Source organism: Magnolia sinica, chromosome 3, assembly GCF_029962835.1.
Source record: "Magnolia sinica isolate HGM2019 chromosome 3, MsV1, whole genome shotgun sequence".
NCBI classification, from domain to species: Eukaryota; Viridiplantae; Streptophyta; class Magnoliopsida; order Magnoliales; family Magnoliaceae; genus Magnolia; species Magnolia sinica.
The window spans coordinates 79612583-79626585 of record NC_080575.1 but is presented as its reverse complement, the minus strand read 5'-3'; the positions used below and the strand labels follow the sequence as shown (position 1 = coordinate 79626585).

The 14003-nt window shown below is 41.2% G+C and overlaps 1 pseudogene; it reads left to right on the top strand.

Annotated features, from left to right (window-relative positions):
• The window catches only part of LOC131238951 (probable sugar phosphate/phosphate translocator At1g12500), a 37214-nt pseudogene extending 25257 nt beyond the window's left edge, over positions 1–11957 (top strand).
• The last annotated feature ends 2046 nt before the right edge of the window (positions 11958–14003 follow it).

The following is a 14003-nucleotide window of genomic DNA, read 5'->3' as shown; positions in this document are numbered from 1 at the left end:
TTTTATTTTATGATTTTGGCGTGTTCTATATTGATTGTGTGCGGGTATTTTTCCGCAATAGTGTAAAGAGCTTCTTTGACAACAAAGGGGTCGAAGGCATGGGTGAGACCCATTTCCAAAATCCACTACGGCCATAAAGTGCATGAACCATTTTTAGGCTTATAGATCAAAAGTCATCCTCACTTATGATTAAGGTTTGCCATATGATTAAAAACCAAGTATAAGGCAATGCCCACCCTCCAAAACGGTTTTCCTCAGTGTGGCCCACCCAAATCACAAATTGTCTTGATTTTTTGTGCCCTGGGCTTAAATGTTTTTATGGCATATAATGGTTTGAGTGGATTTCACATGATCATCATGGTGGGCCATGTAAAACATCAAATGTGGACGTCTCTCTCCCAACTGTTTCTTTTGATGTGGCACATCTAAATCATGAGCCAACCTGATTTTTTAGATTTAGGCCTAACATAGGATTACGCTTCTAATGGTCTAAGTAAATTTCACGTACACATCATGGGTGGGCTCGAGTATGGGTACCATAATTTTTTATATTTTGCTTTAAATATGACCATGGAAACCTTGGAAGGGCACACGCCTCAAGGAAATCCCTTTGTCACCACGTGGCCTAAGCTCTCTGGGGCCCACTGCAATGTATGTCTTTTATCCACACTGTTCATCCATTTTATCATCTCATTTTAGGGCATAAGCCTAAAAATAATACGGATCCAAAGCTCATGTGGACCACACCGCAGAAAGTTATGGGAATTAAACTCCCACCATTAAATACTTCTTGGAGTGATATAAATTTTGGATCAAGCTTATATTTGAGTTTTCCCTTCATCCAGGACTGTGACCTTATGAACAGGTTGGATGGTAAATTAAAATCACAATGGGCCTTAAGAAGGTTTCAACTACGGGTATTTAATCCCCACCGTTTTATGTGGTGTGGTCCACTTAAGATCTGGATCTACATCTTTTTGGGCTCATGCCCTAAAATGAGTTGGAAAAACATATGGATAGTGTGGATAAAACACATACGTTATGGTGGGCCCAAACTTGGACCACGTCATGCCATAGGGATATGCCGTGGGAGTGCTATAATCTGTTTTTAGAAATCAGATCCAGAAATATTATCACGCAGACAAGAAAGGTGGTTGATTAGCTAGGCTACCATAGTGTGTATGTGAAATCCACTCCTATCATTTGATTTTTAATCCTACTTTAAGCCCATGATTTAAAAATTAGGTTGACCTATGATTCATGTGGGCCACACCAAAGGAAAAAGTTGGGAGAGAGACACCCCATATTGATTATTTTCGAAGCCCAATGTGATTATAATGTGAAATCCACTCATTTTATTAGATGGCACAAAAACATTTAGACTTGGAACCCAAAAGCTAGGACAATCCATAATTTAGGTGGGCCACATTGAGGAAATTTGTTCGGAGGTTGACCGTCACCTTGTACATTGTTTCCAATCGTAAGGTCGACCTAAATCATGAATGAGGCTAGTTTTTGAGACCTATGCCTAAATTGAGTTAAGAAATTGGTGATCAAATTGGATTTCGGTAACACACTAGGTTAGGACCCCACATAGCATTCGGTTTTCATAATCTGTTTTCGCTACCGCACCTGGTGAGGTTTTCAGTTTATATAAGTCCTTACAAGGGTAAATTAGACTTTTTACACAAAAATGTTTAGATAAATATGAAAAGTTAAAAGTTATTCCTGCGATATGATGAAGGGATTTTGACCGTACTGACCTCGAAATTTAGGCAAATTACCTAAAAAGCTATGATGTTCCATATATCCCAAGAGTGGCCTTCTGCCAAGCTTCTAAAAATTACTTGGACCAAATGCCCTTGTCCTTGTTTCAATAGTTGTACGATTTTCTAGGGAATAAGAAGTTATGTCGTATTTAATGCCAAGAAAGTGATGTGTACAGAACCCTTTTTTGTGCATTAGCAAGGACTAAACTCGTGGGGCCCACATTGATGTATGTGTATAATCCATGCCCATCCTTTTTTTTCTGTGTCATTTTAGGGCTAGGGCCCAAATATCAGCCTGATCCAGAGCTCGTGTGGGTCACATAATAAAAAATAATGGTGACAATGGAACCCACTGTTGAAACTTTTCAGGTTCACTGTGATGTTTGTTAGAAGTGGACATTGCCCAAGTCGAGACTTTTTGGGTCCATGGTGAGCTAGCCGACAAGGTGGACGGAACGGATCTCCCCATTATTGGCCTTAGGCGATTATACCAATGACTATCCTTTCATTTGGTAGTAAAGGAAGTGAACATGTAACAACCGCGACCCACGTAACATGATAACTACGACCCATGAGAACCATGACTCATATAACATGAGAACCACGACCCATATAACATGAGAACCATGACCCATAACAACTATGACCCTTACTACATTATAACCATGACCCTTACCATATTACAACCACGACCTATGCATGGGTCATGGTTTCCATGTTATATGGGTCGTGGTCTTCATGAGGAAAGGGTCGTGGTTGTCATGGGTCGTGGTTCTCATGTTATATGGGTCGTAGTCTTCATTTTATAGGCCTTGGTAAGGACCAACTAGTGGGGCCTACATTGATGTATGTGAATAATCCATGTCACCCATCATCATTTTAGGTCTAGGTTCCAAATATTAGCCTGATCTGGAGCTCGTGTGGGCCATATAATAGAAAATAATGGTGACAATGGCACCCACTGTTGATATTTGAGCGCACACAAGCTCTGGATCAGGCTGATATTTGGGTCATAGCCCTAAAATGACACAACAAAAAGGATGGGTGGCATGGATTATTCACATACATGATGTAGGCCCCACTAGTTGGTCCTTGCCAAGGCCTATAAAATGAATACTATGACCCATATAACATGACAACCATGACCCTTACCTCATGACAACCACGACCCATATAACATGAGAATCATGACCCCATAACAACTACAACCCTTACCACATTACATCATGGTTGTCATGCTATACGGGTTGTAGTCTTCATTTTATAGGCCTTGGCAAGGACCAACTAGTGGGGCATACATTGATGTATGTGAATAATCTATGCCGCCCATCCTTTTTGCCATGTCATTTTAAGGCTAGTACCCAAATGGCTATCCTCCAGAGCTTGTGAGGGCTGCATAATAGAAAATAATGGTGGCAGTGGCACCCACTCTTGAAACTTTCCAGGCTCACCGTGATATTTGTTAGAAGTGGACATTGCCCAAGTAAGGATTTTTTGGGCCCACGGCGAGTTGGCCGATAAGGTGGATGGATTAGATCACCCCATTATGTGCCTTAGGCTATGGTACCAATGGCTATCCTTTCATTTGGTAGTAAAGGAAGTGAACATGCAACAACCGTGACTCATATTGGGAGACCCGTATCCTAGCCTGTACCGTTCCGTATGCCTCGTCAGTCCTCCCGGTGGAATTTCAGTGACCCAAAATTTGTTATCGGTGTTTGTGCGTGATCTTGAGTCGTGTCCCATATTTTAGAGTCAGCTCGACCCGAGACTTGTACCCTTGCAACCGCGCCATCGCCGCGGTTCCAACACTGCGTCTCATGCACCGATGCGATGCCCAGGCCACGAGATATGGGCCCGCAGTCATTCTAAAGAAACGCCGGGTGTTGCGAATTTCGAGAAAATCTCTACGAACCGTCACATCAATCAAGTCAAGTACACCCTCCATACCCCAATGCCACCTCACCCTATCCCAAGTACGTGCACCCATTCCCCCTTTTACCCAAGTCAACACTCTCTCTCCCCACCCATTCCACCTTTACACCAAATTCAAACCAACCCATACTTCCCATTCCCATTTCTTACAACACCCACTCCATCCATCCATCACTCCTCTCTCTCCCATTTCAAACTAATTCTCCCAAGCAACCATGGGAGGTGGACGTCCAAGCTCTCCATGAGAAAGAGATAGGTGTGGCCCACCTTCCTACCTCCCATCTCCACCCTCCAAAATCAATCTTAACCATTCAATCTTGATTCCTTGGAGCTCTAGAACCCATTGGTGGAAGAAGGAAGAAGAGATCTTGAGGTGGGTGATTTTTTTTCTATTTTTAATTGTTGATTGAGAGCCCACTTGTGATGGGACCCAATTTGATGTATGTGTTGTAGTCATATGAGGGGCCCATAGTGGTGGGGTCTCTCCACTTCGCCGATCTCTCTCTCTCTCTCTCTCTCTCTCTCTCTGATGTGTGGCCCACCTTAATGAATTGAGTAGATCCACACCATCCATCAGGGTAGCTACCTTGTTGTCCACCCGTTGGATGGCTTTAGGTAGGCCTAATAGTGGGAAGACATTAATATCAGCTTGATTAGTGGAGTGACCTAGTGGTATGTTCCCCACCATATACATATATATGTGTTGCACGCAGGCAAAACACAAACTTTAGCTGATCTAAATGCTATGGTGGGCCACACCACGTGGACCCACCTCGCTTCACCCAACCGTCCATCCAGTGTCCAGAATCTCTGGACGCTGGACCAAACATGCTATATAATATAATATAATATATATATATATATATATATATATATTATAATATACTATATGGTGAGCCCCACGTGGGAACCCACCTGTTTTCAGATATATATATCATATAATATATATATATATATATATATATATATATATATATAATATAATATATATATATATATATTATAATATAAGTGTTATAGGATATATATATATATATATGATATAATACATATATTATAATCTAAATGCTATGGTGGGCCCCATGTGGGGACCCACCTGTTTTGAGTTGGGATGGACGTTAGGTGGACCCCCCCTGAAATAAACAATCCATCCATCCAATCCAGGCCGTCCAGCGGTCTGATGTGAACCCATTTCTGCATCGTCCGCCCAATTTCATAGGGACCATCGTGATGTATGGATCTTATCCACACCATCCATAGGCTGGGACGGTGGGCCCCTTTGATGCATGGTGGTGATCCACACCGGCCACTCTAGGGACGGGCAGATCCCATGCAGCTGACGTCTGCAGCCTTGTGGATCCCACTAGGTATGTGTTATATCAAACCGTCCATCCATCTGATATGCCATGTACGGCCCACCTTGATGTTTTATATCTACACCGTCCGTGTAGTGAGCCACCATGATGCATGTGCTGTATCTTCACCATCCAACCATTTTGAGAGATAATTTTATGGCATGAGAAAAAGAATAAGACAATTCTAGTTATCTAGTGGACCACACTACCTAAACAGTGGGGAATGAATGCCTACCATTGGAGCCCCCTTTTAGGATTACAGGAGTTTTGAATCAATATAATATTTGTTTTTCCCTCCCTGTTCAGGTCCTTATGACCTTATGAACGAACAGGATGGAAAATAAATACTAAGGTGGGGTCCACTAGAATTCAACAGTGGAAATCATTATCACCACTGCCATTTGTGGTATGGTCCAGATGATCCTTGGGATATGATTCATTTTGTGATAATGCTCTAAAATGATCTCTAGCTATGGATGGAAGAATGGCGTAGTTGTTGTGCCCCATTTGATACGGCACATTGAATGTATTTGAGGCCCATTTGAAGTAATTGAGGCCCATTGTGATGTATTTGGAGTCCATGGGTTGAGGCCCATTGTGATATATTTGGGGCCCAAGGGTTGAGGCCCATTGTGATGTATTTGGAGTCCATGGGTTAAGGCCCATTGTGATGTATTTGAAGCAGATGGGTAGAGGCCCATTGTGATATATTTAAGGCCCATGGGATGTGGCCCTTTGTGATGTATATTAGGCCCATGTCAGAGGCCTAATGTGATGTATATGAGGCTCATATGATGCGGCCCACCTGATATATGAGAGGCCCATTGTAACGTCTCGAAAAAATCCATAAAAAGACTTGAGTACCACCTTAGGCAGAAATCACTAAGGACCAAATTCTTTAGGAATTGGACGAAGATTAATTAAGTGTTAAACTAAATCACTTGCCGAATTAGCTTGGACAGCTTTCAATACGAACTGCAAGACTCAAAAGCAGTTAGATCGCTAATGCTACATTGCCTAAAAACTTAGGAGCCACCTCAAAAGCCAGTTGCTCTTGGGAGCATCGCGAAACTCCGTATCGGACTTGGACCGTGCATCAAAAGTCTGATTGCTGTGAAACCTTATGGTTATGACCGCCTTATTGGGCTTGACAACCATCTCAGAAATCAAGTCCTAATAGTACCCAGAAACGCACAACTTGAGCCCAGAGTGAAGTGGGTGAGAAAATGCGAATATCTTTAGGAAATGAACTGAAACTTATGTGAATTGAGTCATTCACTTGCAAGCCAAATCTAAGGTTTCAGACCTTCAAAATCTGACCCAATTACACCCTTGGATCAGGCAAAATTTTCAACACATGTCAGGGTACTTGTAGCCCTGATCGAGTAACGGTGACCGTTGAACTGAAACTAATCCTCCACGGTTGATCTGTAAATCTGATCGGACCAAAAACTTAACTTGACCTAGATCCAATATTGGGGGGCTTACTCCGGACCATACGCAGAAAAGGGACCTCCAGATGTGCTCCATTGGACTGAAACAGCCAACTTTTGGCTATAAACTAAGTATACCATGGCCCTGGGGCCATTCCCATCAGTTCTGGGCCTATATAAGGGCCTTAAACCCTCTTTCTCCCTTCACATACGAATTTCAAACCCTAGGAGAGAGAAGAGAGCAAAGAGAGAGAAAGTGAGAGAGAAAGTAGGAGATAGTTCCTGGGATTTGATCCCACCGCCCCACGTGCTGAATCAGCCTTTCTATATCTTATTCCGGCGATTCTGACTCCATTCTTAGGTAAGAAATCCTAACCCTAACCTGTTTTGGGGATTCAAATAGAGCAGATGGTGGAATAGCTAACCTATTTCATGCTTTAGGTTGTGGTGTCGTAGTGTCGTAGACAGTGTTTAAACTGAGTTCGTTACGAGTCTACCGGCGAAAGGTGCGGACAATAAACATTTAGGTTATGATTTTCAAGGCTTTTAATGTCAGCAATGATTTATGTCTGACTTGATTGCTATCACATGTGCTTAGATATGAGGTTTTCCGTATATTATGCCTATGTATTAACTATGTTGACTTATAATGCATTTCATGTGTTCGTTGAAATGTTTGAATGAATATGGAATTTGGAATTGTGTTTGCCATGATTACTAATTGTAATTATATGATGTTGTACGTGTGGCAACTCCTATGTGGAAGGATTTGCTATAATATGCGTTTTAACTAATTTATTATATGTTTGTAACATGTGTAGTCTAAGTGTTTGATATAATGCCTGAATGAGAAAATGCTTGATGTAATATACTTAATGAGGGTGTCGAGATGAGATTCTACAGTTTACTTGGTGTAACCTATCTTACTACTATGTGATTTACAGATGAAATGCCTATGTATGATGACATGTGTTGTATGTGCTTGTGGGAATACTCGAATGAGATTTATGTTTAGATTTGGTTGTCACATGCTGCCTTGGATTATCACATGTGAATGCCATTGGCTGGAGTGTGATTGGGGCTACGATGTAGTCCAGGCAATCGGTAATGGTTTACGATCGGTGGCCATGTTGTTTAGCCATGACGGATACGTTCAAGGAATCCGAGTCATACACTGATTGTCGACAGTGGTTAGGCTACGTGGAGTGCTTATGCGTTCTATCTCGATTAATTCAACGTACGCTTGTACTAGTCTAGCTTGTCAAGTAACCCGATTGGCCTAATGTATGTTCACCATGTATGAACGCTACTGCTTGAACCTAAGGTACCAACTTACCAGTGAAACCCCGTTTAACCTTGGTACATCGATCCACTAAGACTCATGAGCCGGACATGGTAGTGTATGGGACACCGTGGTCGAGCTATCAGCCTACGCTAGGGCGACGAGCCTTCCCGTAGTGACCAGTGAGCAACCCAAACTCGTGAGTCGAATATAGTGGTGTATGGGACACTGTATTCGAGCTGTCGGCCTACGATCAGGTGACAAGCTCGTAGTGACCTCGAGTATACACTAGGATTACACTAAGGTGACGAGCCTTTCCGTAGTAACCTCGAGTATAAACCAGGCCTGTGCTGAGGTGACAAGCCGCTCCGTAGTGACCTGGAACTATTCTTCGTATGTGATTAACTAGGACTAACGACCCTACATGGATTAATGTTTGGGTCAATGATATAAAGGGAGGTACCTTAGCTTCCCAACCTACTGTATGAATGAGACTAATTAAGAACTTGGCTAATCATGTACATGCACCGCATTTGTATGTGCTTTGGTGAGGAAGCGCACATTTAAGGAGTTTGTCATGCACGATCGTGAGATGATGTCGCTGAGGGAGTGCAAGCGAGGGCATGCATCATTACAACATACCATTCTTACATTAACAAGAGTACTTAGGATATGAGTGTTGTACTGCTTTATCATTACTGCTTGACTGAATTGATAACATGTTAACCTTTACCTTATAGTTCCACTAAGTTGTTCACTCACTCCCACTCTGGGATGGTGTTTTAAAACACCAACTAGACTCTGTTTTAACTGCAGATGATGGCAATGCTTATGAAGTAGAGCCTGGCTTCTATGATGACGAGGAGGAGTTCTCCTACATGCAACTCTTTGGTGGGTCTATGTAGGCCTGGAGTTGTGCCGACGGGATTGCAGGGTTACAAACTAGTTAAACATTACCTTGTATCATTTTGTGAATTTTGGAACTATACATGTAGTTACTTAACCTGGTAATCTGTTCATACTCTGGGGACTTACAACCATTTATATGCTTTACATATGTGTCACAGTCTTCCGCTTGCATAATTTAATTATCTCTGGAGTATGATATGCTGATTTGGTATAATCCTACTCATGTTTAATGCACTAATACGGACAACCACTACACCAAAATTATTTATTAAGTACGGCTAGTGCTTTGGTTCAGAAATGGTATTAAGCCGTTTCTGATTGCACACGGTTCTAAACTGTTTTTGAACGCAGGATTGTACCCTCTTTCCACGTACGGCTCTTTTGCTTTCCCATTTTCTTCAATCTCTCGTCTCTCGTCTTGCGTCTCTCTCTCTCTTCATATCTCCAGTTTAGGTCATATTGCCCTCTTGCTCATCCTGCTCTTCTTCTCCTCTACACTCCTTTAAAAAGCATCCCCATTACCTCAGATCTACGCCTTCAGATCTATTACTTCTCTCATTCTCCTCTGTTCTTCCTCCTCCATTTCTCAATTTCTCTCCAGATTTCTTCAGTTTCCTCAGATCTAGGGTTTACGGATCCCATTTCTGGAATCAGATCCATGTTTCTTGCTTTGTGGCCATGGATCTATCTCTTTTGTAGCTGATTTTATCTGTTAATTTCATCAAAAGTGGGTTTTAGGAAGAGAGAGAGGGAAGAAACTGATGTCTCTGTTTTAAGTGCAAAAAAATCCCCCAAATCTCTCTTTGGAAAATCTAGGGTTTCTTTCTGCAACTGATCACGGCAGCAACCCTAGGCTTGAAGCGAAGCAGCAGATCGACATCCCTGCAATGCCGACGAGCGAGGTCCGCAATAGCAACAACATCAATGGCATCCTTTCCCCCAACCTCACAACGGCTGTGATCATCGCATCCTGGTATCTGTCCAACATAAGCGTCCTCCTCCTCAACAAATACCTCCTCAGCATCTACGGCTACTGTTACCCCATCTTCCTCACTCTCCTCCACATGCTATCGTGCGCACTCTACAGCATCCTAGCCATCCATTGGCTGGAGCTGGTCCCTTACGAGCCCATTGTCTCCCGACACCAGTTCTTTAAGATCGCGGCTCTGAGCGCAATCTTCTGCTTTTCGGTGGTCTGCGGGAACACCTCGTTACGGTACCTTCCGGTCTCGTTCAACCAGATGATCGGCACCACGACGCCCTTCTTCACCGCCATCTTCGCCTTTATCATCACCTGCAAGAAGGAATCGTGCGAGGTCTACCTGGCACTGGTGCCAGTGGTGCTGGGGATCGTGCTTGCGAGCAACAGTGAGCCCCTATTCCATCTATTCAGATTCCTGGTCTGCGTCGGATCGACAGCCGGGCGCGACCTGAAGTCTGTGGTGTAGGGGATCCTACTGACATCGGAGGGGGAGCGGCTGCATTCGATGAATCTGCTCATGTACATGGCACCGATGGCAGCGGTGATATTGCTGCCATTCTCTGTTTGCAAGAGAAGTCAAAACACAGTTCATGACATATCATTTGATATCTAAACTCCAAGTTCTGAATCTCAACCTTGTTTATTTCAATAATTGAACCACATGATGCTCTGTGACCATTTCGCTTGGTTTTTAAAGGAGATCTCATTCTTTCCAATTTGCTCCTGTTGGTGTGATTCTTCTACAGCATTTTAAAGGGCTGAGTTTTCCAACAATTTCATCAGTTGGTCCAAATGCAGCAATTATTCATTATTCACCGAATGCAAAATCATGTTCAGAACTTGATGCTGATAGCATATATCTATTTGACTCAGGAGCGTAGGTTTGCTTACAACTCTTTCTTTTTTGTTATTGCATTATTATTAATGATTTTTTTTTTTAAATTGAGGGATTTAATAAAATAGATAGATACACTTCATATCTGATGCAAGGAAAACTCATCATGTAGCAGCACCACATCCTTTTTTTGTAGGTTGTTGCCTCTTTCTTGTGTCCCTCTAAACACATAACAAAAGATAATGGCTGAACAACATGCTAGCTCCCGAATGCTAGCACCGAATAATAGTTCCAAGGTTCCAAGTCTTTCATAGGCACCCAATGGGTAATGCTTTGTGAGTCACATCATACAATCACAGCATGAAGGACTCTAAAAATTTGAAACCTTATCTAAACTCCCGAGTTCTGGATGTGCTTCATTCATATTCTTCATATCAGTTGATCCAAAGCATCATCTTAATTTCTGTTAAAAACCTTAGTTTTTATCATGGCCTCTCACATTCATATTCTTCATATCAGTTGATCCAAAGCCTGCTATACTGCTGTAGGTGGACTCTTTTGCTAACTCTAGGCCCCTACATTCCTTGTAATTTATTTCATTTCTCTTGATGCTTGCTTTCATGTTAGTCATGTTCATAGCTTTTGAAGAGGTGCAGTTGGATACTTCTTTAAGCTCATTAGTTGTTTCAGAACTGGAGTTGTTATTGTTGTCTTCTGTTTTATGAGAGTGTTGCTCATTGATGCTAATTGCATTCTTGGACTAGTGTCTTGCTAATAGTGTATCCTTGTTGAACTGTTTTCTTTGTTAGCAAGTTGTCTTCTTAGATGATCAACTATTACTTATTTGCTACTATATAGAGTAAAACATTTTATTCAGACTTCACCTTTGAAAGTTAGCTATTATTTGAAATTTCCATTTTTTTTTCATTAAAACAGTTGTGGTTAGTTTGAAGTTCTAGACAGTTTTCTTTGGGTAATGGAGGAGTTTGTCTCTGCAGAGCTTTACTTGTCTTGAATTTCTTACCAGGATGTGTATCTTTCATCACCAAAGAAAAGATTATAGCTTATCTGTTAAGACCAACTTCAGTATCAGGGTGTCTTTTGTGAGACTTCAAATTTCATGGATGATTCTTTCTCCTGCTATCAGTTATTAATTTGTTTGCTTGTAGCTTATAATTCTCTTTAATGTTTCAGCCCGGTGTTGCTTTGAAACATCCTAAGGAGGGAACAGAGAGCTCTGCATTCTGGTTTGCACTTGGAGGGAAGCAAAGTTACACGAGCAAAAAGAGTGCTCACGAGACTGTTAGAGATCCCCATTTGTACACGTTTTCATCCAATAAAGGTGCTGGTTCTCCATATTACTAATTCTAGCTTTGAGTATTTGAAACTGTTGGATGAAGCTGATCTCTTTTGACTCTTTATTCTTGACCTCATGCTGGTGCCCAGGAAAGTTTTGAGGTATGTTCCCAATTCACTTTTAGTGGAATTCTTATTTTCTCTGTTTATACCAGTAGCTTATTTTATAGCATTCTTCCCTTCTTTTTTTTGGTGGCAGGTTACTGAGGTTTACAACTTCTCTCAAGATGATCTATTGACTGAGGATATGTTGATACTACCTCAAATTTGTTTCAGAATTGACCTACCTCAAATTGTAACATACGCATTCATATGATACAACTTTTTACGAATGTCTGACTTCTTTAAATTGCGAATTGGCCGCAATTTTATTTTAGCATTCACAAAGCTAAAGAATCTTTTTCATCTTAACTTCTTCAGGTATCAGGTCCACTCGACAACAAGGCTAGGGAGAATCTTGTAGGAAATGCTGACAGATTACTTTCTTCAGTTGCTATTCTAGTGCAAAATATTAGGCTGTGTTTGTATGCACTGTTGAATTGAATTGCAAATATTAGGCCATGTTTGTATGCAAAATATTATGTCCTTCTCTCCTTCCATTTAATCCAACTGATAAGTGAACGGCTCCAACTTATATTGACAGTGAAGCAAAAAATGCATCGTGTTAGCAAAGGTGCACCAGAGTAGGTAATGTCGCCATTACCTTTGTGGTTTCCTTGTTACTAACAACTCTAATTGTCAGTGGCTAGTCAGTTGCTTATCCTCCTTAAGCAATGGTTTTGCATATTCTGAAACTTGCACGCAATAAGTCAGCCATAGTGCAGAGAGTTAACGCTGTGATTAGCAAGTTTGCAGATAGAAGACTTTGATCACTTACTATAGCATTCCAGGTAAAACTACTCTCCCAATCCTGTTTTCTTTTGCTAATGTATTCTGTCGCTGCATGATTAATCCATTGTGTTTGTTGGTTTTCATTCATCTTTGACTGTATGTAGGAGGCTTCAGAGGGAAGCAAATATAGTCCGAGAGGTCCATGTAAATTCATTGATCTCATGCCTCTCTTTGATCTTCCCTGGCATGAGAGTACAGAAACAATCAGGCACACTCGGCATAAATCTTGAAATAATCATAGGCATCCAATTTTCTATTGGCTTGTGAAATTAGTCCTATAGCATGCTAACTTTTTATGCTCTAGTGAAGCTAGTGTCAGAACTCTAAAAGGGATACAAAACAACATTAAAGAATCTAAAATAGTTGTAAAGAACTAGAAGTTTACAACTACTTTCTTGTGCACTGTTTTCTTTAATGCGGTCAACTATTCTGAAGAGCTATCATGATTACAGTTCTATTAACAGTTTATGCATATTTCAGTAACAGACAATCAATACGTCTGTCTCTGTGTGCATCCAATTAAATATGGGCAATGCCATTCTGTCAAGAGATGCCTGCCAAACTCGTTGAAATGATATCTTCCTATTACTCTTCCTTTGGCTCCCAATGATTTGTTTCTTTCTTCTCTTTTGATGTTTGACAGTGCCAACGTCTCAGTGGGAGTGAAAGAAGACCAGTTGGTGATGACAGGAATGCACACACTTGCTGACATATTTTGTGTTGGTTGTGGGTCAATCGTGGGGTGGAAATATGTAAGCTTGGGGGGCAAGGCTTTAGCATTATGGTCCATGTATATATTAAAACAATGGTTGGTTAATGATTTTGCTTTCAGGAGGCCACACAAGTTCATTCTATGTTTTCATCATGGATGTATCCTAAATAAGTTCTCTACTATGTTAGACATGTCGTCATTCACTATGTTAAACTTATTTTACCTTTTCTTTGATGATGCACTGACAGAGAAATTCAAAAAGCAACTCATAATTTTACATCAGTAATTGCCTTTTCAATCTATTGACTTATTTTATGTTTGTTTGGTTGTCCTTGCTGAATTGGTACTAAATCTGATGCAGACTCCTAATGCCATGAATAGTCTATGCGGTTACAAGATAGTGACTGGCCAACCATCTGACAGGCTCGGGGAGGATTTTTCAGACCAGTACAAGGACTTCACTGAGAGGTAAAACCGTCATCAAAATAATTTGATCACTATTTCCTATTTCATATAGGGCAGACATTAATGCTTAATTTTGTGA